We start from the raw sequence: 25520 nt of genomic DNA on the forward strand, positions 1-25520 counted from the left end.
AGGAACAGCCTGGAGGCAGGAGGTTCAAATACTCTGCTGGAGCGTGATACGTAGCAGGCTAGCTTCTCCCAGAAGCAGAACGTCATCGCAGACGACCTCAGGAACAGCTCCAACGGCAGGACGAACTTTCTAACAGCAATAGTGAAGAGACCCTAGACGTCATTACAATCTTTATGGATAATACTGTCCCGCAAAAAATCTGTATGACAGTAGCACATATATGATCTCATTTTAAGCCTCAGATGAATCCATGAGTATTATTATTATCCCATTTTTCGGAGTAAGAAACTGCGATGCCCCATAGGTTGGGCCATTTGCCTGAGGTTGCCACCATCAGTAACTGACCTTAAGATTCAGTCTGACGGGGCTTCCCTGGTGGCACTGTGGTTAAGAATCCGCCTGCCAATGCAGAGGACATGGGTTCGAGCCCTGGTCCGGGAAGATCCCACATGCCGCGGAGCAACTAAGCCCGTGCGCCACAACTACTGAAGCCTGCACACCACAACCACTGGGGGCCACTCGCCTACAGTCCATGCTCCGCAACAAGAGAAGCCACGGTAGCAAGAAGCCCACGCACCACAACAAAGAGCAGCCCCCGCTCGCCGCAACTAGAGAAAAGCCCACGCGCAGCAACAGACCCAACGCAGCCATAATTAATTAATTATTTTAAAAGTGCTTAAAAGGATTCAGTTCTGACGTCCGAGCTCTTTCTCCTCCAGCTCTCTGGGCGACTTGACCCCTGGGGTGTGAGGTGGGGCTTCTCCTGGGCTCAGAACTCCCCTCCACAGAGCAGCCCAGAAAGGAGCCCAGGGCAAAACCAGTGCAGCGTTCAGTGAGGTTCATAGTCCCAAACTAGGCGCAGAGTTGGGGACACGGGACTCGCTTCTGGGACTCCTAGGCTGGTTTTGAGGACAGTCTTGGGCATAAGGACAGTCACAAGGTGCATTCCTGTAAAACATGACCCTCGCTTAGACTAACTGGAAGGCACCTGTGATTCCTATGTGTTTCTGAGACGAGGGAAATAGAAAGTACCTTTGGCCTGATTTCTCTGAAGTCAGCTTAGCTCACCTGAGACCATCTGTCTCCCCAGAAGCCCTGCTCTCTGGCACAAAGCCAGGACGCTGCAGGGGCTGAAGCAGCCCTTCTTCAATGTTTTTCAGAAAGCACTGCCCTGGGACACCTCCAAGTTGTCAAGCTCTTTACTTAGTTTCAACACACCCAGTCTCTCTCGAAGGCACAGACATTAAGCTGGTAGCTCACCTCAATGCACTTGGCTTTTAGGAGCTACATGAATAGAAGTGACACACGTCAGCAGCAGCTATAGTCTGAGGTGGAATATTCACGTGCTGTATTCATTTGTCCTTGCATTAGCCTCTAAAAGCTTCCAGACACTCTAGGCCAGAAGAAGTGTGATTCTTCACTAGGTTTCTGGGACCTAGCGTTGGGAAAGTATTTGACAAATCCTTTGCTTTGCTGACTTAACACTAAGAAATGGAAGTCAGCTGGTACTGGAAACGCAGGGGATTGAATGCCGCCTTCCTCGGTTTCCTGTCAGAAGTAGGGCATGACGAAGAAAAAGTAAGCTTTTCTTTTTTTCCTTGTTTAAGTCCAGGGACCAGCATGCCCTTTAGTAAAACCCTTGCTAGTACTGCATGAACCAGGGGTCGAACACAACGTTGGTGAACTTTAGGAGTCACGAGGGGGGTCACAGACAGGCGAGCCTTGGCTGGCTTTGTTCTGCCCCAGACCCCCTTCCTAGACTGGTGTGGGTTTGGAGTTCAACTGTCTGGGTTTGAAGCTCTGTTATACCCCTTACTGGTTGCGTATCCTCAGGTAAATTAACTTTTCTGAATCTCGGATTCTTTATCTACAAAAAGGGCTAATAGATTGCGATCAAAATTCCAAGTAGGCTACTGTTTTTTGCAAAACTTTAGTTGATTCTCAAATTGATATTCAAGAGCAAAAACGACAAGAATAGCAAAGGAAATGCATGATGAACAATAAGGTAAGAAGTGCTGCGAGTTTATGAAACAATTTAACTGATTATTAAAAGAGAGACAAGGCTAAACTTTTTTGGGGGGGGTGTCTAGTGGGTGAATATGTGTTGCATGTCTTAAGTTTATTCCAGATAGAAGTTTGGGGGGACCATCCTCCCCTTCTTGACTAAAGGCAAGCTTTCTCTCTAATGTGGTGATTTGCCAATTCGGTACCATACTGAGGAAAGATGGTGTAAAGATCTGACCAGTGACAAAAACAGGTAGAGAGAAAGCATTTTAAAATTCTTGCCTTTTCCTCTAATTTTTGGTGGAAGGATTACAGGTGGTTTCTCTTTTCTTGCCCGTGTTTTATTGTTCTTTTCTATAACGAGAATGAGATTCTCCCCCTTCCTGGGCACAGAGCTGGATGGACGCATCTCCCAGCATCCCTGCCATTGGTTAGATGTGGTCAGAGGATGGAGCACACGGGATGATGAAGGTGGTCCCTGAAGGCTGCTTGCAAACTTGATGAGGAAGAACCACGGGGTGGGCTCACCCTGTCAGGTGAGCGGAAAGGTGGAAATCCAGCCCATCAGCAACAGATCAGAGAAATTCTGGAACGTGAAGGCAACCTGAGACCACCTTGAATCCAAGCATAGCTGACGGTGGGGGTGACGCAGGCCAGATGCTAGAGGGTGAGGGACGTTGCAGGAACGTTCGAATCTGGCAGTCCTGGCTAGAAATCCAGGCTCGGCCGCTGCCTAGCTCCATCCCTTACTGAACTTCCACAGCCCCCAGCTTCCTCCTCTGCGAAACCAGAACGAGACCGCCAACACAAGGTTGCTGCAAGGCTCACGTATAATAAAGCGTCTGAAACACTTAACACGAGGCCTGGAACACAGGGAGCTCACAATAATGGGAGAATTTTTCTCTCATTTCAAGAAAAGAAAGAAGGAGCAGCTAAGATGTATTACTTTGGCATCCCTGGGAAAGCCAGTGAGATATAAATCAGTTTTCCTTCTCACTCCCTATCTACTGATAGGGCCTGATGTTTTCTTTAATTTACCTTGAAGTGTGTTAAAACATTGCCTCCCCCATTTGTTTTCATTCTAATCTGTCCTTTACTGCTAGTGACTCTGAGATGGGAAGTGATGCGTTCACCAAAACTCACATGGATGGTACCCTTTTAACCAGGTAATGACCTTGGCAAAGCATGGAGATGACAAAGGGACTTCGGAATAAGGGAAGGTGCCAGCCGGCAGGATGCTTTCATTACCCTTGTGTTTCCCACGCAGATTTCTACCCTGAAACTGGGCAGATGCAGAGAAGCTGGCGTGCACACACCGGTGGAGCTTTGCTACCTGGGACTCCTGCAGGGTGAGGGGTGGGAACGCAGATGGCATCAGCGGAAACATAAACATATAAAAGCAGCCCAGAATCTCCCCATGGGAGAATTCAAGGTGCATCCTTCCCTAAAGACGCGGCTTCAACGTAAAGCATCAAATTAGAGAACCAACGGGAGGACCTGAGTTACGACTTCGGTCTTCTGCCCTAGTCAATATTCTGCAACTATTAAATAAGCACGAGCTTCAGACACACTCAGGAAGAGACTAAACCTGAAACGGGATGAACTCTTCCACTAGGTTGTTTTTAAAGATTTTGGTGGGGTTTTGTTTTGTTTTGTTTTTTTGTCTTTTGTACATTTACATGACAGAATTAAACCAGGTCAGAGTTTTAGAGGAAGCCAAAGCTTCCTTCCAAAGAAATCACTCCAAGTGGAATTGCTAAGATAATGCCCGAGATCAATTTAATACCATCACTGAAATCTATACAACCCATTATTTAGGCTCTTTTAATCCCAAACACCAGAACAGGGTTCACAAAACAGAAGAGAGATCTAACAAATGCTAATTGAAACGATGCTACTTTTTATATTGCAAACTAAAACTGATAATACGCCATTTTAAAAGAGCTGGGGTAAGACGGACTCATTCTCACAATGAGAAACACCACACAATCTTTTTAGAAAGCAACGTGGCATACACAGAAAGACCTCAACATCTTCACACCACTTGATTCCGTAGGCCAACCTCTGACCATCTCTCTCAAGGATAAAACCAGCTTTTAGAAAATTCTCTCTGCACCAGGATATTCAACCAGTATTATTTGTAAGCACCCAAAGTTAGAAAACCATTTACCTTTCTGACATGAGGAAACAATCAAGTGAATTATGGGAAACTCACACAATCGAATGAAGAAAGTATCACTATAATAGGTTTGTAGTAAGATGGAAACATTTTCATTATGATATTGGGAGATGAAGGTCACCGAATTATAGAGAGAGAATAACCACAACTCAGAAAAACACTACCGGTAGTTATCTTTCTGTGTGTGCGCGCACATCTCAAGTAGGGCTGGCTGGTGGACTTTGTTTCTGGACGAATATTTTTGGCCTGTAAGGCAGAGAATGCCCAGGCACAAAGGTGCCTTGCGGGAAAGGGATGTGGATGCGGTCCCAGGTGAAATGAGTGGCGGGCTGTTCCAGTGGTCCATCTTCCAGATCTCGAAATCTACTTTAGGTTAAATAAATTTAGCAAAATCTCCAAGAGGGCAGCAACGAACTTGTGGCAGCCCGAGGCAGCCACTTAGCACTTCCTCCTGAGAAACATGGATAAATTTAGTTTTGGATTCCCGGGAGTTACACTGGCCCAAGGCCCAAAACAAAACACGAGAGAAAGTGTCCTAGACTGAATTTAACTGTCTCTTACTAAAATATTCCTCAATTAAAAAATTATCATTGTCTAATGGGTTGGCAGAAGCCTCTGTAAAATTAGCTTATTTTAAAATTTGATGGAACAGTCCTTTGTCTAATACCCCTGTACCATATATGAAGTCCATTAAAACAAAAACTCCAAAGAAGTCATAAATCATACTCAACTACTTCATTACATCCAATAATAAATAACCCTCAGTCTCTCTCCAAAATCTAATTTTAGGATAATAAAAATGTAAGTCTATAGAAAACTGAGGTTAAGTTTATGTTTAACAGTTGCTTCTGAGCAGCTTATAAGAGAAAAAGAAATTCCTAAAGAGTTTTAAATCTAATCCAAGGAAACCAGGATCAGGTAAACCCAGAGGGATAACCTAGGTAACTTTTCCTGTCATAAGAAAAAACAAAGATAAAGGAAATTAAATGAGGTATTCTCCGAGGCCTTTTGTAGCTCTGACAGCTACAAGATTAAAATATCTAGAGTTAAACATCAGGTCTTCTGAATGGTACCCAGTGCAGCAGAATAAGTCCGCTGAATGTTTTACACGCACATTGTCTCATTAACTGTCACAAAAACCTACTATGGAAGGTACTGTTATCCCCATTTTACAGATGAGGAAACTGAGGTTTAGTGAGACCAGGGAACATGCAAAAGTCAAATAGAGAGTAAACTAAGCTCAGGTTAGGCTGCCTTTAAGACAGGAAGCCCAAGGCAGCTAGACTCCACAGGAACGTGGCCTTATTTCATGAACTTGGTTCCATATTTCACCTCCCGGTTCCCTGTCTGACTGTTGGGGTGATCGTGAGTTTTTGAGTCACTGCCCCACCAGTCAGTCCTGCAGAGACCCAGTCATGCCCTCCTTCCAGGTAGAAGGTCTGCCATCCCCAAACCCCAATCCAGCTCTCCCACGGTCCCTGGGATCGGAGGGCTCTGACCTCACAGAGTTGGTGCAGTCGGAGCGAGCTGGTGCCTAGCTGCATTTCCAACAACCAAGAGTGTGTGAACTATTTTATAAGATATTCAGTGGAAAATATATTTTTAAATTATGTTCGATCTCTGGAAGTTTCCAAAAAATTTTATGAAGGACTTTTATGAAGTCCTGATAAAACTCGAATATCATGAAATCGTGAAACCCAAAACTGAAATGAAATAAGGAAAATTAATCTTCCAAGTGGGGAAGCAGACACATTTCTGCTTTAAATGAGTCTACTCCAATTAATCTTGAAACCTTTTCAAAAATGGAAGACTGATGGAGGTTGCACGGAGATCGTTATAATCTTCACACCATTATTGCTGCCACGTGGCATGGCCATCAACTCAGTCACACACCTGTGAAGGCTGAAAATACATGGAGGCTGAGGAGGAGGAAGGGGCCGCTCTCGCCTCCCCTCCCATCCAAGCAGGGAGATGGCCTGCGACCAGCTCAGGGCCTCCAGGAGCAGGCGTGAGGTACATGCATCGCCAGCTGGCACCCGCAACAAAAAAGAGAGCTTTATTCAGTGTAGAATCCACCTCCTACTCCAGTCCTACCGTCACCAAGGCAACACGGTCAGGACAGCGGGTCTCATCACACTGCCCACCTCTCTCCTTCCCACGTGGGTCGTGACAAAGCCGTGTGGCCAAGGCACGCCACCTAAGGGGAACCTCGCCAGGTGGCCGCTGGTGTCAAGCCCATCTACCTACTGTGTGACCCTGGGCGAGGAACCTGTCTTCTCTGAGCCTCAGTTTCTGCATCTGTTTAATGGAGGCAATAATCCGGTCCCCAGGGGTGTTGTGCTGATGAGAGGCTGCAGCCAGCTCAGGCCTCAGGAGGGCACTCCTGGGTACCAGGGTCCACCGGGGCTCCCAGAGTGCCTGTGACATGCCCCTCCTTCAGCTGCTTCTCCCACGTGTCCGCGCCCCAAAACCAGCTACCATCATTTTTTACTAAACTTTCCGCCTGTGGGTCTCGTGATCCATTTCTTTTGTTTGTTTTCGTAAGACTTTCCTCATTGGAACATGTTTTTTCGGACATCCGCACAATCCAGGACGCCTCTGAGCCCAAAGTGCCTTGTAAGGCTGCCCCAAAGTCCACTCACAAGTTTTAAAGAAGGGATCACGTCTCCATTCCCAACCTAAAGGAAGACAGTTCACAGTCACCTGTTCTGAGGCCCTCTTTATAATGATGGGTAATACCTGTTAGTTCCCATAGAAATTATATTAAAGAAACGAGTTGAAGAAAACAGTATGAAGGTGCCTCAAAACACCAAAACTAGAGTTGCCATAAGATCCTGCAATCCCACTCCTGGGCATATGTTCGGAGAAAACTGTAATTTGAAAATATACACGCACCCCTACGTTCACAGCAGCGCTATTTACAATAGCCAAGACATGGAAACTACCTAAATGTCCATCGACAGATGAATGAACAGAGAAGTTGTGGTATATGTACACAATGGAATACTATTCAGCCATAAAAAGGAATGAAATAATGCCATTTGCAGCAAGATGGATGCGACTAGAGATTATCATACTAAGCGAAGTCAGTCAGAAAGAGAATGACAAATACCATGCGATATCACTTATATGTAGAATCTAAAATATGACACAAATGAACTTATCTATGAAACAGAAACAGACTCACAGACATAGAGAACAGACTTGTGGTTGCCAAGGGGGAGAGGGGTGGGAGAGGGATGGACTGGGGGTTTGGGATTAGCAGATGCCAACTATTATATATAGAATGGATAAACAACAAGGTCCTACTGTAGAGCACAGGGAACCCTATTCAATATCCTGTGATAAACCATAATGGAAAAGAATGTGAAAAAGAATGTATGTATAACTGGATCATTTTGCTGCCGCACAGAAGAAATTAACACTTCATTGTAGATCAACTATATTTCAACAAAATAAATTTTTAAAAAAGAGCTGAACATAGTACAATAAATATGAACCTTGTTCTGACTTCATGGAGGAGAAATAAAAACTGGCATTGACAAGACCCAGACTCTCAGCACTTTGGTGCCCTGTGAATATACCAGTATTTCCCTGACCTCACGGAGCCTTACGATAAGGAGCTGAGGACACATTTCTCGCCAAATGTTATATGTAAAGGATGAGCAGATAAAAGGTGTGTCTGCATCACCCAGGGGGCAGATTGGAGTGGGCAGACTTCCGAGCAGTGTGAAGCCGGGGCCAGTCACCAGTGCAGACAGACACGTGCTTGGGTCCCCAGCAAATCACGGCACCTAATTTTTTTTCATAAAAGCTGCTCTTTAATATTTCAAAATAAACCGAAAACCAATAATAATAAAAAGCCTTTAAAATTAAGACTTATGGGGCTTCCCTGGTGGCGCAGTGGTTGAGAGTCCGCCTGCCGATGCAGGGCACACGGGTTCGTGCCCAGGTCCGGGAAGATCCCACATGCCGCGGAGCGGCTGGGCCCGTGAGCCATGGCCGCTGAGCCTGCGCGTCCGGAGCCTCTGCTCCGCAACGGGAGAGGCCACAACAGTGAGAGGCCCGCGTACCGCAAAAAAAAAAAAAAAAAATTAAGACTTATGGCAAAATTCAAAACATTGTTTGAAATTTCCTTATTTTATAATTCAATATTTTCATTTTCAGTACCCATTGGGGGAAGGGGTACAACCCTAACGTTTTCAGTATTGAGGAGCTCTAACCTTTAAGCAGGCTCCCCTATGGACAAACAACAGCACGTGGTCTGTGAATGGCCAAGCCAGGACACCGTGGGGATACCACCGAACAGAGTCTGCCAAGCACATCCTCCGGCATCGTTTTCCAGTAAAGTTGAGAAGATCGCCCAAATCTCTCCACTCCTTCTGGCCTAGCCCACCTAGGCTGTCTGAGTCGCCAGCTCCATCAGGAGTGATGACTCTCACCATTATGCTGAGGACGACACACTGCCTGTGGCCACGTGAGCAGGGCACGTAACCAGCAGAGGTCACCAGCCTTGGACAAATGGCCAAACTGCTAGCTCTTGGGGGGGCTCCAAGCATCAGAGACAGGCCATCTCAGAAAGCCAAGCAGACGTGAAGTGACAGTAACCAAAGCTTGAAGAGCATATGTCACAAAACCACGTGGACGTGGGAAGCTCTACACAGCAGCTAACTGGTGCAAATACAAGTCAGGAGGCATCATGACTGGGAACTGATCTTGCACCGGGACGTGTCAACTGGACAACAGCCCTCCTTGGGAACCCAGAAATCATGACTCTACTAGTGGTTGAAGAAATAAATGTAGAAGTGGAGGCACCAGTATTGAGACGGGGGCTGGGTTTGACTATTGATCATCCGTGTGTCCGTATCACCTTGGTTACTTGGCCTCCAGAAATCTCAGCTTCCTCATCTGTCAGTGCGAGGCTCTGCCAGATACACCGACCCCACAAGGGTGGTGGAAGAGGTCAGTGAGGTAAGAAAAGAATGTGCAAAGGCTCTGCTGGGCGGACGCTTAGGCACCTGTAACCACTCTCAATTCTATGGCTCAGAAAATGGAAAATGGGGCCACTTGTCCAGATGTCCTCAACTAGAATGCTTCTGATTCATGGAAACTAACATGGCCTTAGTACCCTGGGGTACTTACCAGGGAGTAGGGTTTGGAGGAAGCACCCTGCTGGCTCTGTCATGATCAAGAGTTCACTGTAGGTGGGGTGGGTCCCTGAGGGTCTGCTCAGAGTAGCTAATTTGGGTGGGGACAGCAAGTGATCTTTTTTTTTTTAATTTATTATTTTTGGCGGCGTTGGGTCTTTGTTGCTGCGCATGGGCTTTCTGTAGTTGTGGAGAGTGGGGGCTACTCTTCACTGCTGTGTGCGGGCTTCTCATTGTGATGGCGTCTCTTGTTGCGGAGCACGGGCTCTAGGTGTGCGGGCTTCAGTAGTTGTGGCTCGCAGGCTCTAGAGCGCAGGCTCAGTAGTTGTGGCGCACGGGCTTAGTTGCTCCGCGGCATGTGGGATCTTCCCGGACCAGGGCTCGAACCTATCGAACCTATGTCCCCTGTGTTGGCAGGTGGATTCTTAACCACTGCGCCATCAGGGAAGCCCCAACAAGTGATCTTTCTTTTTCTTGTGCATCACAGACACCAGTAACCAGGCTCTTTTCTCTCCGGTGGGTCCCTCTCCATTGTCCTCACTGCTCGTTAAGCGCCCTTGACCCTCGAGTCCCTGGAGACCCTGCTGTTGCCCATCCTCATGTTCTGGTAAGGAGGGTAGGGGACAGTGGGAGATCGATAAGACTAGATTTCAAATCTTTCATTTCTTTGATTTTCATAAAGGGATGCCAATGAACCCAGGCAATTTCCCCGACTTGATTCATGCATAATGGACCCGAAGAGAGACTTACTAGAAAACAAATGCACTTAAATGCTTTCCTGACATGAATCATTTATTGAAGACAGAATTGCTGGCTGTGAGCGCCCAAAATAAGTTGACTTACAGTATCCTTGTTTCTAGATAGATCTGAAATACAATCACAGAATATTGACGTACTCAGCTATGAACGATGCTTTTGGGGTCATTATGGACTGGCTATTCCTCGAAAAGTTTCATTAAGAACAGCAGTGATAAAACACAAAACAGGACCTTCTCTCTCTCTCCTTTTCTTTTTCTACTTTCCTGAGTCACAAAGCTCAGGAATACAGGATGCTTGGTGAAAGCAGTGATGTTCCTTCCAATTTCTGTTAAGTAGAATCTGGAACAGGCATTCTGGGATTCGTGCAAACATTCATTAATCCACTGACAACTTTATTCATTCATTAGGTCGTCTGTCCACCAAGCTACCCATTCATCCATTAAGTCAAAAATTCACTGATTCATATTTATTGTTGCAGCTCTATTTATACCATTGCATTAGACTGCTGGAAGTAAGCACAGGGGATTCTTACAGAGTCCCTCTCTGTGTTTTATGTGGGTGAGTATCATGCCCAATAAACCAAAGTATTTATTGAGTAATTATTTCCAGGCCCAGGATGAACCCCCAACCCCTTCCACTTCTTACAGAATAAATAGATGCTCAATACATGTTGATTCAATCCAAATTTCTAGACGACCTAATTTAGTCTCCATACCAATAACCCTGAATTGTCAAAAACAACGTACAAAGGGATAATATGAACTGAGAAAGTCCTAGGTTTCTTTCCCATTATAATAAGGACAGAGCAGATGACCCAACAATTTACTCTCCCTACAGAAGCCATGCAGATAAACCCACACGATTTCTTTCTAAACCGTTATATCCTGTAACCAAGCAGAGAATCCTCTTCTACCTCATGAAATTGCATGAGGCAATATATCAAACTGACATGAAAATAACTAAAATGAAAGCAAATTACCTACTTAAACCCCAGTAGGGGAGTTCAGATGTTGGTTGGGGAACAGAGTTGACTTTTCTTTAAACAAAGAATCTTCTATTAAAATAAAATCTGGTAAAAGTAAAGGAAATTACTCTCATAGAGTAAGTCACTTAGTGAACCAAAGTCATGAATTCTTTTAAAGGTAACTTCCCCCATTATAACAGTAATTCACATTCATTATAAAAATTTTGTAGTCTAAACTGTAGAAAGTTTACCACCTATATGGCCACTGACACTTTGGTTTATTTTCTTCTAGTCTCCAGTGAAGACACTGGCTTTTTTTTTTTTTTTCTTTGCTAGATAAAACCATTGCAGGGACTTCCCTGGTGGCACAGTGGTTAAGAATCCACCTGCCAATGCAGGGGACACGGGTTTGAGCCCTGGTCCAGGAAGATTCCACATGCTACAGAGAAACTAAGCCCGTGAGCCACAACTACTGGAGCCCGTGTGCGTAGCACCCATGCTCTTCAACAAGAGAAGCCACCACAATGAGAAGCCCGAGCACCGCAATGAAGAGTAGCCCCCGCTCGCCACAACCAGAGAAAGCCCACGCACTGGTGGCTCAGTAGTTAAGAATCCACTTACCAATGCTGGGGACATGGGTTTGATCCCTGGTCTGGGAAGATCCCACATGTCGCAGAGCAACTAAGCGCATGTACCACAACTACTGAGCCTGTACCCTAGAGCCCGCGAGCCACAACTACTGAGCCCGCACGCCACAACTACTGAGCCCATGAGCCTAGAGCCCATGCTCTGCCACAAGAGAAGCCACCGCAATGAGAAGCCCGCGCACAGCAATGAAGAGTAGCCCCCGCTCGCCACAACTAGAGAAAGCCCACGCACAGCAACAAAGACCCAACACAGCCAAAAATAAATAAATAAAGTTACTTTTTTAAAATAATTAGTAATGCAACAATTAACAATTCAGGGTATAAAGCCCTTTTCTCCCCCTTAATTTTGGGTAATATCTTTAGAATAAATTCTCACATGCAGGATTTCTGGGTTCAAGGAACAAACATTTTAAGGCATCTAGTGAATTTTGCCAAATTGATTTCCAAAAAGTTTATAGCTATTTATGTTCTTACCAGCAATTTACAAAAATACACACTCCACCACGTTTGTCGGCAATAAGAATTCTCATCTAAAAGCGACAAAAACCCGATTAACGCTTCATACATTAAAAGTTATGTCTCTGTTTTAATCTGCATTTTGGGGGTTATAAGTGCAGTGGATTTTTTTTAACATTTATTAAACTACTGCTTTCTGTCACGACTTGTCTATTGTATCTACTGCCCGCTTATCTCTTGTATATTGATTTGCACGAGCTCTCCATATATTAAATAGAATAACATCTTAACTATTCCATTTAGAGTGACCAATTTTTCCAGTATTTTTTGCTCATTAAAGCCTTAAATTATTATGGAGTAAAAGCTGTGATTTCTTTCAGAAAGTTTAGGCTTAGAAAGTCCTTCCTTCTACCCTTAATTCTTGTCCTGCAGAAAACTGGTCCACATTCACTTATTTCATCTCCTTTTTCCATGATTAATTTTATATATTTTTAACTCTTAGATCTGACATTTATTTTTTGGCTATGGTGCTCCACGAGAATCTAAATGGGTTTATTTCCAAATATTTAACGAGCTGTATCCAAGGCGTTTATGGGAAGTTCTTTCCCTCCTCCATTAATTCATACTATAATCATACATTAAATACCAATAAACAGAGAAGAAATGAACTGTAGAGATCAATACACTAACCACTCATTTAACAGATGAAAAACTGGTACCTACAGAGTCAGCGAGCAGCTCGATCCCTCCGACAGGAGGGACAAAGCTCTGAGGATTCTTTCTTCCCCTTGTCCCTTGTGTTCCCGCCCACCTGACATTTACTCTCTTAGAGGGAGTAAAATATTACTGTGCATTACAGCCTTCCCCAATCACTGGTTAAAGATCTGCAGGAAATCAGGAAACTGTACCTCAGAACTACATTCGAGCCAACGTAATCTCAGATGGGAATGAGGGAAACCAAGGTGGACACAGAAGCCACTTGCTGGGCCTTATTTTTCCCATTCAAAGACCAGAAGAAGGATTCTCTGATGTTGTACCAATCTACCTATGGGAGGGTTTCTGCAGGAGAAAAAAGAAAAGCAGACAGGAAAAGTACCTCATGTTTTTGAAAGGGATTCCTTACCGATGTGTGATTAGGGAATGGAAGCCACAGCAAGGCAGGGAGTTTTAGGCTGTCTTCGTCAACGGTGCATCTCAAGAACCCAGAACAAGAATCCTGCAGGGGGCTTCACCGGTGGCGCAGTGGTTGAGAATCTGCCTGCTAATGCAGGGGACACGGGCTTGAGCCCTGGTCTGGGAAGATCCCACATGCCTCCCACATGCCGCGGAGCAACTAGGCCCGTGAGCCACAACTACTGAACCTGCGCGTCTGGAGCCTGCGCTCCGCAACAGGAGAGGCCACAGTAGTGAAAGGCCCGCGCACCGTGATGAAGAGTGGCCCCCGCTTGCCACAACTAGAAAAAGCCCTCGCACAGAAACAAAGACCCAACACAGCCAAAAATAAATGCTTAAATAAAAGATTACTATTAATAAAAAAAACCAACCAAACAAAAAGAATTTCTCAGGAATAGAGAGGACGCCAAAGCCTCACGAGGCCCCTGGACCACTTTCTGCTAAGGGACCAACAGCCTAGAACACAGAGACACTGAGGGGAGGCCTGAGACACAGACACACTGAAGGGAAGCCCAGGACACAGGGAAAATGAAGGGAGGCCCGGGGCACGGGGAAAATGAAGGGAGGCCCGGGGCACGGGGAAAATGGAGGGAGTTGTGAGCAGTAGCCAATGTCTGAGGTCTGGAAACAGGGACGAGAGAATCCTTTCCAAGCCAGACATTTGCTTAATTGGTATTTTTCGTAATAGTATATAAAAGCTACAATGTGAATTCCCAAACTTTGAGGAGTTCCTAACTCCTAATGGATTCTTTGTGTGTTGACTAAACCAGACTTTAATTTTGCCTCTGCTTTTAGGTTATGAGCTCCTCCAGTGTCAGAGAACAAATATATCATAAACGAACTAGAAATAATTATGAATAATTACAAATGAATAAGTAAAAAATAATTATAAGATATTAACAGGAAGCCCCAGCATTTACTTCTTCTAAAAATTTCTCTGAGAAAATAATTAAATTGTAACAGAAAGTCTTGTGAGGGCCAGGAACAATGAGGAAATATATTTGGTGACAAAAAGAGGTTTACAATATACAAAGTCAACAAGAACATGCATCATATGAGCCAAATCTTAAAGCCAAAAAAAACCAAAGAAACCCCAGTGCATCTCCATGCTTAGGAAGTAGTTGGTCGGTAAGTCAAACTTTTTTTCTAATATCAAAAATATTTAAAATACACAAAACATTTTACCACATTGATATCTAGTCACGTTTACTTCATTTTTTTAGGAAATAAAACATATAGATATTGAAGCCACTTCTGCTATTTGAGCTTGAAATTGGTGTTTCCTTCAATGTTTTTGTTCTTTTACTGTATATGTATTCACAAACAACATATACTTTTTATGTTGTAAAGATGTGTGTAAATAATATTCGAATTCTTCTGGGATTTCCTTTCTACATTCAACACTAAATTTTTGACATTTTATGCATCTAGTTTAGTCGCTTTAATTTTGGAAGAGTATTCTTTTGTACGGCTACACCAAAAATTCATCTATTGCCATACTGATGGACATTTAGAGTATTTCCACTTTTTTTCTCTATTATAGATAGTGCACTAATGAGCGCTGGAATCGCTGCGTCATTCTGACGTGACATCCTCCAGCTTCACTAGATATTAACAAACTTCTTTTCAAAATTTAACACACTCGGAAGATGTTTGGGTTAGAGCAGTGATCCCCAACGCTTCTGGCACCAGGGACTGGTTTTGTGGAAGACAATTTTTCCATGGATTGTGGGGGGGGATAGTTTCGGGATGATTCAAGCACATTACATTTATTGTAATTTCTATTATTACATTGTATAACAGAAATATTGTATTGTAATATATGATGAAATAATTATACAACTCACTATAATGGTGACAGGAGATGGAGCTCAGGCGGTAATGCGCGCGATGGGGAGCGGCTGTAAATACAGATGAAGCTTCACTTGCCCGCCACTTGCCTCCTGCTGTGTGGCCCGGTTCCTAACAGGTTCCTAACAGGCCACGACCAATACTGGTCCGTGGCCCGGGGGTTGGGGACCCCTGGGTTAGAGAGATAATGGGCAATAATACTTTTCTTCTTTATGCTTCCCTGTATATTCTAATTATTCAACCAAGAGTATTTACCACTCTGGTAATATATTTAAGTTAAAAAAGAAAAGCTCAAATTTTTACACTACATTTTTCAGATTACTTATGTATGTTAACATATATTGCTTGATATCGCTCTCTGATTTATTAGTGTACCCATGTTACAGATAAGCAAATGGAGGCTTAGGGAAGTTCTATGACTTGTTTAGTTTGGTCACTAAACTGGTCCCGTACCTTCTCTGGGTCTCAGTCTCCTCTTTATTATTTCCATCAGCCTACCTCACAAAACTATTGAGGGTGAAAAATAAGACAACTGACTTGAAACACCAAAAAATTTTAAAGTGACTTATAAATATATAATCCACTGGTTATCTTTTTTCACGATTATGTTCTTTACATCTCTGTCCCTGCTCTGTACACAGTGAGAAATAACTAAGTATGGAGGAATATGGGAAAAGGTACAGTCTTACAAAACCTCGGGTACCATTTCAACTCTTCCTTCCCAAGGAAAGAAGTATTCGTTAGCCAATGGTTTACTGCCTGGAGATTTACTCCTTAGTCCTTGATCTAAGCTTCATTCTAACGGTAATTTAATTCTTAGAGATGAGTAAATACAGACTCAAATGACAGAACAAAAAAAAATGGATTCAGTACCAAAAGCAAGTGCTTTCTGGTTTCAGATAATTCTCTTCACACGACTTCCTTCCTGGTTTCTAAGAAAGCAAATCCTGGCAGAGTGGAGAGCTCTGGAAATACAACGCCTGGACTCAGAAAAGCTGGTGCCCGAAAACTGTTAAGGAAAAGCACAAATTTCCTCACACACGCAGCAAACCATTTGTACTGTTCCGAGGGCGGTACAGAGCCAGCTAACCTGCACGGCGCTTCCAGTCCAAGAATACCCTAGGTTGAAAGGGACATCGCCTTGGTTCCCTGATAAAACCCAATAAAATCGCCACTATTTGAGTTGAACCAACAACCCTTCTGACGGTCACTTCTTCATTCCTTTCCTGTGGTATCTCACAGATCAAATTCTCCTGCATTAATTCTATACCAACATTTTGATATAGGTCTGAATACCAAAGGGTATTGGACTTGAAAACCTGAGACATTTATGCAAAGTATTAGGCTTCCTTAGCCTCAGAGAAGACTTGGAGAAAGAAGTGAATGAAAAACACCTAGCTCTAGTTCCTCAGATATTAAACAGGTTTGCCATATGTATGACCCAGAAATTAACACTCGTAGGTGTCTACCCAAAAGAAACGAAAACAATAAGCCCTCACAAAACCCTGTACACGAAGGTTTACAGCAGCATTATTCATAATAGCTAAAAGATGGAAACAGCCCCAAAGTCTATCAACTGACACATGGATAAACAAAAAACTGACCCACGGATAGCCCCACAGTGGAATATCATCCAGCCACAAAAAAGAATGAATTACCGATACATGCTACAACATGGATGAACTTCAAAAACATTACACTAAGTGAAAGAAACCAGTTAAAGAAGACCACACATTGTATGATTCTGTTTATACAAAATGTCCAAAATAGGCAAATCTAGAGACAAAAAGTAGCCTAGTGACTGTCCAGGGCCAGAGGGCAGGGGGGATGGGAAATGCCCATGGGTAAGGCGTTTCTTTCTGAGGTGATGAAAATGTTCTAAAAGTAGACAGTGGTGGTGATGGTTGCACAACTCTGTATATATTACAATATATTACAAGCCACTGATTGTACACTTAAAATGGGTGAACTTTAGGGCACGTGAATTATATCTCATAGTTGTTTAAAAACACAAAACAAACTCCTGGCCCTACAGAAGACAAAACCTAAGCATAGTCAGCTCTCAGGCCACATGTGATAGAACCACGTGTCCTGGCACTGTCTGAATGAAGGAGTGAATGAGGCCGAGGGGAGTTCCAGCCTGCAGGAAAAAGGGGCTCTCCCCTGACCCAGGGAACAGAGCAAGATGTTGGGGCCCAGGTCTGCTGATGCAACGTTGGTGCCAGCCTGAGCGCTGTCGGGGTGTAGAGCGGGTCTTCTGACACTGGCATGACTTCTGTGAGGCTGGGCCACAAATAAGGTAGGAGGGGACCTCACCTCTGATCCTGAGTATAGCCTGTGGGAAAGGCTGGAAGGATTTTCACCACCTCTGAGTTTTCCAGGCAGCCTCAAAGAGCAGAGGGAACTCACCCCCAGACACATGCCAACAGGAGCTACTGCCACAATCTAGGCTTTGGCTTAAGGTCCAGAGGAAATCTTCAGTGGATCAAAGGTGTTTTCCCCTTCGTGCAAGGCTGCTCTGAATACCTGAGACTGAATACTCTGCTCCTGGTCAAACCCACTCAAGTTGGAAGTAGACCGTGTTTGCTATAGCGGACTCACCATGATCAAATTCGGATGAAACTTCAAGGCTCAAATATGCGGAAGAAATGCTACTTAGAGCTATAAGGTCAGCTGCCCTTTAATGCCAAGCGGAGCAGATGCTGACAAAGCTTCCCCGGAGCAGAGCTCCATGAGGCAGCTGTGGTGTCTGGGGGCTCACACGGTCCCCCCAGGAGCCAGCACGCCGCCCCTCCCCCCGCCCCCCGGCCACCATGGCAGACATTACGGGAAGAGTTCATGAATGAAACCTGGAGAGTTGCCAAGAGTGGGTTAATGAAATCAGTGGGGAGATAAGTAATTGAAGGGAAAGAAATGGATCCATCCGTCCGTCAACATCGAAATCTTCACATTTTCTGGATGGTGGAAGGTGAACGAAGCAACAAGACAGAAATCAAGAATTTACGTCCCTGGGCTCCAATTTTAGCTCCAGAGGACTTCCTCTTTTCCCAAAGTCAGAGTGGTGAATTTGATCAACGTCCTGCATCACATTCAAAACATTCGCTGTGCTAGTGTCACTGAGCCCCTGTGGCCAGGGAGGGGTCGGGGCAGCTGCCCCAGTTTTCCTCTAAACTCTTGCTATGGAAATTAGTGTCCCCAAACGGGATGCTGGGATAGGGATAACGTGACGAGGAAAAGGGGACTTATTTCTAATCTGTGCTTTGGATCAGGAATAAAAGTAGTAAATTTAAATTCACATGAAAGCTGAAAAGGATCCAAATGTCCACGACCAGTTAAGCAAGTAAATAAGACGTGGTTTATCCGTACAACGTATCCCAGCTCAGCAAAACAATGGAACACACTACCAACCCACGTAACACGGTGACAGGGACTTCCCTGGAGGCACAGGGGTTAAGAATCCGCCTGCCAATGCAGGGGACACAGGTTCGAGCCCTGGTCCGGGAATATCCCACATGCCGCGGAGCAACTAAGCCCGTGCACCACAACTACTGAGCCTGCACTCTAGAGCCTGCGAGCCACAACTACTGAAGCCTGTGCGCCACAGCTACTGAGCCCACATGCTGCAACTACCAAAGCCCATGCGCCTAGAGCTGGTGCTTTGCCACAAGAGAAGCCACCGCAATGAGAAGCCCGCGCACCGCAACGAAGAGCAGCCCCCGGTCGCAACTAGAGAAAGCCTGCACGCAGCAACGAAGACCCAATGCAGCCACAAATAAATAAATAAATAGAAAGAAAGGAAAGAAAAAAGAAGCACAGGGACGGACCTCAAAGCACTAAGCCTTGCGGATGGCAGCCACTCCCACCTAAGTGTCTATTTCTCTTAGCCCCCTTCTCAGAGGATGCCTTTCACTCCTTGCACAAATATTTCCTGAGGCACCATCCTGGGGAGTGGAGACACCGAATGGCCTCGGGAGATTTCTATGCTGTGGGACAGAGAATAAGAAAAGCCGAAGGCTAGGAGCTACTCTCCTGGAAGGCACAGCGTGCCTTCAGAATAAAAAGCGAGCTGAGGGTACCTGGTGAGGTCGCGACAGGCTTCGTGCAGGAGGGCACCACACCCAGCTCTTGGGATCTTCTGAACAGAGTTCACTTTCATGCTTCTGAGCCCCTATGTCTTCTGTCCCATCTGCCTGATGCCCTCCTCTCTCCCTCCCCCTCCCTCCCCTTGCTGACTTGCCCAATGTGTGCTCATCCTTCAAAACCTGCCCTAGCTGGACTTCCCTGGCGGTCCAGTGGTTAAGACTTGGCGCTTCCAGTGCAGGGGTTGCAGGTTCGATCCCTGGTCGGGGAGCTAAGATCCCACGTGGCATGCGGTGCGGCCCAAAACCAACCAACCAACAAAGCTGCCCTCGCCTGTACCATCCGGCGGCCTCCTCTGGAGCAGTTAGATGCATCCTTCCCAGCCTTGTCACAGTCCCTTCTATCCTCACTGCTACGTTCACCATTACAGAACTTAACCACGTGCAGTAGTGATTACTTACTGCCTGGGTTAACGGTGCGAAAGGCCCAGCACAGTACCAAGGCCACGTAACATCCGTAAACGAGGCTTCCCTTCCTGCGTATGTCTGCCTTCCCACAAGCCTGAACTCCTTAGGCACTAAAGTGTTTCTCATCTGGTATCCAGAGTCCAGCAGGGACCTGGCCATGACAGGCAGTTCATAAATATTCAGAATATGAACGACTTGAACAGTCAGTCACGTCCAGCACACAGTTGCGGAGAAATGCCCAGCTTGTGGTGTATTAGTAACATGACTACCACGTCAGTGGAACGTAGCTGCTGTCTTGTGCCCAGATCAGGGTATCATCATACACAAAGCAAACAGGCAGGTGGGAAATTTTACTTTCCCTAAATCCAGCTAATAGTGTCATGTTCCAAGCCGTATTTGATGTGGGAAAACTCAGTAATTTAATTAACTCTACCTCTTTTCTAGAAATACATGTTGGTCAGAGATGATAGAAACTTCCAGACTCTTTCTACCCTAACACTCCACCACATCATTAAAATAAAATCCAAGAATGTCGGGAAAAATAAAACAAAATCAGAGAAGGGGGTTCCCTGCCACTGGTTTTATCCTCTTTATGTCTTTGTCTTTAGTTATGAAGGAGGCCTGTAGCTTCCTGCTGCCTTCTTGTAACAGGGGACCTCGAATGCTGAGTATCTGAAGGGCTCCATAGTGTAAAAGTAGCAACCTTCACGCCTGAGCAGGGGCTGAGGAACCAGCAGCTGGTTTGCCTTCATCAGCTACTTGACCCTGGGCAAATTACTTAACCTCAGTTTCTTCACTTGTAAACTGGAGACAGTAATAGTTCCTACTTCATGGGGTTGTGGTGAGGATTAGTTGTTTCTAGAGCCCTGCCTGGTACGTGGCAATCTTAAATGTGGCATCACCATCACCATCACCATCCTCATCACCATCACCATCGTCACCATCACCATCACCACCGCCTTTGTCACGGCTCTGGCTTTCCTTTTGTCCCATCACTTTCCCGCTAGTCACCCTCCTTCCATCAGTGGTCCAAGTTCTCCCAGCCCCTTGGAAACACCTAGAAAACTTAAAAACAAAAACAAGGAACCAGTGAGTCGACTAGCCAGTCCAAGGCAGGTGATTCTAACGAACAGGCAAGGCTGAGCCCACAGCCGAGACTCTGCCAGTGAGACCTGAATTCAGGGAGTGAGATGCGGCCCCCTTTGCCACAGCAGCCGTTTCCTCCCTTCACAGGATCCGTGGCTGGTCCCCTGACTCTGCATCAAAGACCAAGTGTTCGTGCAGGTCACCAAGGCCTCCACCGGTAGCTCCACATCGGCTCACTCCTCCTGCCTCTGATTAAACCCCCTCCTCCTTCTGTTTTAATGTCAAAGACTCCATTTCGTGCTTGGAAGGCCAGCTCAGAGCACAGCTTCTGAAATGAGGGCCAAGCCAGGACCAGGCTGCAGGCCACCGTGACCCCCACTACAGCAATCTCCTCCCTCACCTGGGTCAGCCAGAGACATGTTCTGAATGAAGGAACTATCTGGAAAGCTAAAGTGTATAACTAAGTCGCCAAAAGGTAAAACTGACAGAACTTTTGTTTCGGTGGCGAGCTTTCCAATGTCACCTGGACTCTCCTGCCTTAGGAAATGAAGTCCGCTGGGGCCAACATGGACAGCTCAGGACCATGGCTCTGCTGTTCAGCAGTGAGTTTCAACCAGTGGTCATCTTTTTAGTTCCCCGTTCCTTCAATTGCTGCTTTTCTACCATTTACCCAGGAAAACGGAGAACCAAGCTTGTTAAGCCAGTCATTTCAGTGTTCTGCGTGCTAAGTAGGTTTCCAGAAAAATCAGATTAAGCCTGATGAAGAACACAGGCTTTTGACGATAATGTTTCTCACTTTATACTTAAGATCTGGGGCTGCGTTCCACATGGCTGGATATGTTACCATCTCTTAAATGGGATATATTTCAGCAGACTTTTGGTTTAATCTGAATTAGATAAACTCCCTGTGGTCAGAGAGTACCTTTTCTCCACTTTCCCCCCAGAATGCCAATCCCACCACCTGGGTCACACAAATATTCTAACGTGAATTTCCCTGGAATAGATGGTAGTACTTCTAATGCACAGACCCCATAGCACCTGGATAATCTGACAGCACTATTTCCATTTTCAAATGATTACTATGGGGACTTCCCTGGCGGTCCAGTGGTTAAGACTCCACACTTCCAATGCAGGGAGCATGGATTCGATTCCTGGTTGGGGAGCTAAGATCCCACGTGCTGAGGGGCGTGGCCAAAAAGTTTAAAAAAAGATTATTATGAAATGTTGGGTCAAGTGACACTTCATATATGCACTTAATAACATGATTTTAAAAAGAGCATGTACACACACACACACACACACACACACACACACACACACAAAAGAGGCCCACCCTTCTTCCTCATTACCCTCTAATACATTAAAAAAAAAACAGCTTGCTTGTGCCTGGGCAAAGTTCATAGCTCAGATTTTTTTTTCATCCAACGTCTTACTGTAAAGGAAAAAAAAAAAAGTGCTTTATTGGGGTAGTTAGGTATTGGGCTCTCTTTCCATCTCTTACAATGAGCTCTATCCAAGCTTTTCATTTCACGCAGGGTTTGGGTGAGGTTACTCTGGAGAATGTGAGACCCTTCGAGTGAGGAGTACCTTTATGATAGCTTGTTAGTATCTGAATTGGCAAAGTTCACCTGCCTGACTGTTTCGTTCAGATTTCAAAAGATAACCCCATGCAGGAAGGTTTTATGAGAACAGGAAGATAACTCACCCCAAAACGATAAGATAACAGATATCAGCCAGCAATAAGAGTTGATTCCTTGTCCAAGAGATAGTCAAGGTATTGGGAGAGGAAGAGAGATCAGAAAGAAAAGAACAAGGGCTGGGCTCATCTAGAGAAGCTATTACTCCATTATCAAGGGAGGGAGGGCACAAAAGGTGGGTGATCAGAGACAGAAAGGGATCCAAGCAACCTTCCATCAGTTAGACCTTCAGGAGCAGATAGACACAGAGAAGAAAACAGTCAAGGTGGGTAAACTCTCAGGGATTACTCAGGCCCGGCCCCATCCCATCCCATCCCATCCCATCCCATCCCATCCCATCCCATCCCATCCCATCCCATCCCCAAGACTCACCACTGGAGAGAGTAGGAAGGAGGGGAAGGGAAAGGACTGTTCCTTCCCACAGCCAGCTACAAATTATCCAGCTCAGTCTTTTCTTCTCAAAAATGTCCACAGAAATATTGCCTTTTGCAGAGGAGACTAACTGTGAAGGGTCTGGAGCTATGGCCTAAAGCCATCCAAACAACCCAGCCTGAAAAGTCTTCTGTATTGTCTTAAAAGTTCATGTAAATTTTGCGTTATGTCATGGCATGTCCATGTTTGTTTTCTTTTTAAAAATTCTTTTCCCTTGGATCTTCTGGCAAAATTGATGCTTGAGTGAGCTGGGCCCAGTTTACCCTGCGACTGGCACATGGCCCCAGATGGCCCCAGGATGAGGTGGTTGAAGAATTTGCATCCACCCTGGACCCTTCCTTAATGGGATCAGGAAACAAGGACCCAGGATGTGCCAGGCCACTTCCCAGTGCCAGGGGACAGAACAGACTAAGACAATCCCCGGTTTCAAGGAGCCCAAGGTCCCACAGAGAGTAAGCAGGTGGCCACAGCTGGGGCCGAACCCAGGCTCTGTGGCACAGCCCTGCTCCCCCTTATGCCACGCTACTCCCTGTGGACCTAAAGGCTGCCAGTCTACTAGGCCCAGCAGAGAGCAGCTAGAGAAGGGGGCCTGGTAGTCTCCAGACTCTCATTAATGAAACGCTCCTGTGGCCTTTGACAAGGGCAGGACACCTTGACCGCCAGGAGAATCCTCTCCCTGCCCAGAGAAGCAGGCAAGGTTATGTCATGTGCTCATTAGCTAATTGCAGCTCAGGGCCCGCCCAGCACCCACAGGACACAGCGAGCTCCCAGCCTTGCAAAGCACAGACAGTATGTCTTCTCTGGGGAGTCAGGCCAGAGGGAAGCTTTTTAAACCAGACTGTCTTAAAGACAAATCACAGTTCAGCCGTTTCAGAAGACAGAAGCAGTGGGAGAAAGGAGGAATTGCCAATCTGGCTAAAATTGGAACCCACATAAATAATTAAAATAACCAGGCACATCTAAAATATCTCTGTGGTCCTCTCTCTCTGCTCCCCTTAAATGTTAACTCTATTATCCCTCTAGGAATGGAGGTCAAATGAGGATTTTACAGACACCATGAAACTTTGTTTATTGCTTGGTCTTAAGTAACTTCTTAAACTTCCGCATGATTTGGGAGGTTAAGATGAATTTTGAAGCTATGGAAATCCCTTCCCCCTAAAAGAAGATCCAGGGAAATTGTGGGAAAGAATACATCATACAAGCAAATAAGATGCCTTTATAATTCTTTATAGGTCAAAAGTCACAGTCTTTGCTCCACTAACAGGTATTGCTAGCTCTGTGGCTCAGGAAAGCTAGCTAACCACTCTGTGTCTCAGTTTCAAGTCAGACTAGAGAAAAGAATTCACAACCCACAAGGCTGGATAAGGACAAAATGGGATGGGACGGCAGAGCACACAGCACAGTAGTAAATGCTGAAGAAAGGGGGTTGATATTATTAAAGTGCATAAATGACTACCTTACAAAGCATACTAGAGGTGACCCTTTGGGAAGAGTATTACAGGAAAGGTTTCTTTCTGTATTTACTATCCCAGAGCATCAAAGAGGCCCTCTGTACAACCCATCACAAAATCCTGGGGCTCCATCTCCCGGCGTTCTCAGCCCGGCTCTTTCTGCATCATCCTTCCAGGCCTGGCCTCCACCTTGGTCTCCTGCACCGAGGCACCAGCCTGACGGGGCTCTCCCTGCCTACGGTGACAGCCAGATCAGTTCACAGGGTCCGGGGGACGGGGTGTCCCCCACCTCGCTGTCCCTGCTGTCCAGGCCCCTTCACCACCTGGAACACTCTCATCTCTGATCACTTCCTGATTCACATTCTGGCCCTCTGTAAACAGAGCACCCCAGCGTTAGCACCCGGCTTCTAGGAAGCATTTCTGAAGCCCCAGACTGGATGGGGGATCAGAGGCTCCCCTTTCTATGCTCCCACAGCGCTCTGCACTCTCCCGCCAGTGTGTTAAAATGACCCACTTAGGTTTCTGTCCTGTCCTCCAGGCTGTGACCCTGTCTGGCTCATCCGTGTACCCTCAGTGCCCAGCCAATAATAGGCTGGACACAAGGATTCAGAAACGCTGTAAGATTCAGGAATTGTGTGGGGTGTGGGAATAACAGACTCATTCCACTCACTCCCATCTTTCAGGTCCTGGAAGGGAGGAGGGAGAAGGGCAGACAAAAGGAAGGGACAGCGCAGAGACTAGACCCCTCGTGAGCCCCAGGCATGGGGCTGGGGAGCGGGCCTTACCTGAAGCAGGGCGGTCCAGGACGAACAGGGAAGGTGGCCTCCAACCCAGTGGGAAGCGCTGGAGACCAGAGACCAGGAGGGAGAGGCTGAAAACACCCACCACAGCTGGAGGTCTGTGCTCAGAGACAAGTGATTACTAGTGAGACTTCGGCATGTAAAACGTGGTTCCCGGTGTAGACCCAGGAAATGGGGTGAATCAGCAAATCCCAGCAAAGGTGAGGTCAGTTATGCCAAGCAGCTCGCAATTTTTCTATAGGTATGTTAATCCACCCCACCCAGAGTTTAGGCCACCCTGTCGGCCAGGCCCAAGGGCAGGATCTCCCTAAACAGAGTTCTGTGTTC

At 45.8% G+C, this 25520-nt stretch overlaps 1 protein-coding gene across 5 annotated transcripts in view; it reads right to left on the reverse strand.

Annotated features, from left to right (window-relative positions):
- The window catches only part of AGPAT4 (1-acylglycerol-3-phosphate O-acyltransferase 4), a 118635-nt gene that overhangs the window by 84370 nt on the left and 8745 nt on the right, over positions 1–25520 (reverse strand). For 3 of the 5 annotated variants that reach the window (XM_024747946.1, XM_024747947.1, XM_024747950.1), the window contains exon 1: positions 25179–25291. The exons of the other annotated variants lie outside the window; for them this stretch is intronic. The gene's annotated coding sequence lies outside the window, so the exon portion shown is untranslated. Of the gene's footprint in view, positions 1–25178; positions 25292–25520 lie in introns of those variants that run through there. 5 annotated transcript variants of the gene reach the window in all.

The sequence above is a fragment of the Neophocaena asiaeorientalis genome, unplaced genomic scaffold, assembly GCF_003031525.2.
Source record: "Neophocaena asiaeorientalis asiaeorientalis breed wild unplaced genomic scaffold, Neophocaena_asiaeorientalis_V1.1 scaffold123, whole genome shotgun sequence".
Taxonomy (NCBI): domain Eukaryota; kingdom Metazoa; phylum Chordata; class Mammalia; order Artiodactyla; family Phocoenidae; genus Neophocaena; species Neophocaena asiaeorientalis.